Raw genomic sequence first — 3,387 nt, forward strand, 5'->3', positions numbered from 1 at the left:
AGCTTATATGATATGTTCCGTCGTCACTTACTTGTGTAGGTAATAATTTTATTGTGCTACATATATATATGAATTACTTTTTTCCCAATTTTAATGATGAAATGAGTTCCTAATGAGGAGCCAAACGATGTGCTGTATGCGGGTGTCTGAGCACACATGCGGATGCTATCTAAATGAATCCGTGTTTGTACGTAATTCGTAACACCAGAACTGTTAACAATGTACTTTTTATTATCATAATTCAATTAATCTCTAGAAAATTTAATGAGCCCCTTTATACAACACAAAGTAATTGATTAAGAATTGAGTCAAATGAACGGAAGCGAACCCCACCCCTTTCTTTACAGTATGGAGATATACGATTGAAATTGATAAACAAAAATGCATCAGTACAATAATTTATACTCAAAATGAGCAGCAACCCATGTATTTTTAACCACAGTTATAAAAACTTAAAATATTGTGAATGAGTATGTACTATTTGTGACATAAGTTGTCTTATATAGTTGCATTAAATATTGAGGTAACGTGAGGGGATATTTTCCGTATTTTTATTCTTTATGGAACTGAGAGATCAGTTAAAACAAATACACGTCTTTCATGTTATTGTTACACATAATAAATATACACACCAATTTTAACAATCTTAAGAAGTCTCACAAAAATGAAAATAAATTACCATTGAACCACCTAATTAGATATATATAACGTTCATAACATGGTTCAGCATTATTTGTTTGATGCAGTTGTACTTGTTATGGTTTAAATTTGCATATACACTGTGTAATGTGACTGTGCTAGTTAGTGCTTACGCACTTTTTCTGCATGTTTCCCTTGAAATTGATCCTTTTTAATTATTAATTCCCCTGTTATCTAACCTGAGGAGATTGTTGTTAAATTGAAAATTGGAACACACATAATATTCACCAATCTACAACTTCAGGTACCCCCTTGCCCACCTGCTGACATCCCTTTTATGTCATACCTGGACACAGATATAAAGGTGTGACTTGGGCTTCCTGCTGTGAGCACTGGACACAGGTGTGTTAAGTGTTATTTATCTGTACATACATTCCATTACACTAAGGAATTGGATCGAGATGATTTTCATTATTGAACCAAGATTTTAAGTTATACATGTTACTCGTGTATATTATATATATATGCAGAATACTTTGAATATCATGATTCAATTATATTTTCGAGATAAAGATAATTTAGCACCGCATACATAAGTATTGTATAAAATTAAATGTGAAACTGTTTGTCGGTATTTTGCTGTTTATTTGAATTGTCGACCTAACACAAGGAAGACACAATGTCGTCAATATGTGATGATTCGGTACGATATTTAAAATATGCCATTCATTTTATTACCATTCAAGAATATAGCAGACACCAACGTTGGAGTAATTTTGTAAAAAAAAAATCACTGGTATTTCCGTAGCAGTACCACAGTTTATAACTTTGCAATATAAGTAATCCGACACAGAAACTGGTCACGAAAATGTTGCTGTTCAACGACGACATGATGGAATAAGTTTTCACTACAGAGTAAAGAAAATGATTGAAAACTGACTTCCAGCTAAAATTAAAGAATAAACATTTTTTTGAATCAACAACATAGAGATTATTGCTGTTTAATTTCCCTCTATTTCGTTTATTCGACATATTTCCCATCAGTGCTCAGAAACTGGACACTCTTCAGAGTCGTCAGTTTACTTTGGTTTCAATTAAACTCACTATCTGAAACTTCCGGCAGATTTAATAAGGCTGGATACCATCTACATAATTTCATCTTCAGCCCGATCTCATTTCTCAAATCTCATGTCACTTGACGAAAGGGTCCGATTCACCACCAGTTATGATTATGCTAATTATTAGCAGTGTAACAGGAAAGAGAATAGTGTGCTTCCAACGGGGATCGAACCCTCGATCTCCAGGTTCCTATAGTCGGATGCTCTACCACTGAGCTAGAGGGAAATTCCCGTCACTTTTGAACATATTTTCCGGGGCATACACAAATGTATCATCTATACTGTTTCACCTGGAGGAACCAGATCGGGTGTACAAAGCTATCTTGGGAGAAATTCCCTCTAGCTCGAAGCTAGAAGGCGACCTTAATCCTATGTACAATTGAACCCTGCCACAGTAGTACATGTAGAAGGACAGGTGAATTTAACACTTTACGCGTCAATATCTCGGTATTGGGCTCACCGATTTTTATGCCATTTTCGACATTTTTGTTTTTGGATCATATAAAACAAGGCGAAGTTCTACAAGACAATCCATAGTCCTCCATCGGTAATGATTTCTATATCTAACAGACAGTACACTTTTATCACGATGTACCTACATGTAACATAAGGAAAGAATCTTCGAACAAACTTTTTCAAAAGTTTAGGTCAAAGGTCAAAACATAGGTCACAGTGACCTAATTCCAGCACTCTGCACTCCTTCCTCCCAAGATAGCTTTGTACACCCGATCTGGTTCCTCCAGGTGAAACAGTATAGATGATGCATTTGTGTATGCCCCGGAAAATATGTTCAAAAGTGACGGTCAAAGGTCAAGTCATAGGTCACAGTTACCTAATTCTTGCATTCTGCAGTCCGTCATCCCACGGAATTAGATTAGTTATCTAAGTCCGTGGTCATCCAAAGATGTCTTTGTTCACCAAATCTGGTTACTTCAGGTGAAATAGTACAGAAAATATGCCCCGAGCATTTTCAAAAGTTAAGGTCAAAGGTCACAGTGAGGTCATAGTGCCCTTCTTCTTGCATTCTGCATTCCGCCATTCCAGAGACATACGTCTCTGGCCATCCCAAGTTCCTTGTACATCAAATCTGGTTACTCCAGGTGAAGAAGTATTGAAGATATGTCCCGGTACTAATAATAATATATTAATTTCTATTTTCGTTCAGGATACATTTTAGTCCCCGTGCTACTGCCAAAAACTGTATCTACATATGGGGAACTGGGTTTCCGGCATAATGATTACCTTAGATAAATCATTTCTGTAAAGAAAACCATACAATGCGAGAATTGTATGAGAAATAATAAGAGAGATGAAATAAACAAAAGACAATAATCAACAGTATTTTTTGTGTGTAAAAAATGCAGTTCCGCTAGACCGGGATTCCAACCTTGATTGGTTTTACGTCCACTTCACTTCCGTGTAGCTATATAGTTCTGTTATCCAGCAGATGAATATATCTGTAGCTGGTAAACGGATGTACTAAGGCCAATTTGTACATGTGCTCGTCATCCAAACGAAGGTTAAGGGGAGGTAACTGTATCTAGTGCAGTGGGACAGACATCCTGAACATGTTGATAAATAATTCAGTGACGTCACAAAATCAACATTACCAAAACAAACAACCTTGTTC

The sequence above is a fragment of the Mizuhopecten yessoensis genome, unplaced genomic scaffold (genome assembly GCF_002113885.1).
Source record: "Mizuhopecten yessoensis strain PY_sf001 unplaced genomic scaffold, ASM211388v2 scaffold5229, whole genome shotgun sequence".
NCBI classification, from domain to species: domain Eukaryota; kingdom Metazoa; phylum Mollusca; class Bivalvia; order Pectinida; family Pectinidae; genus Mizuhopecten; species Mizuhopecten yessoensis.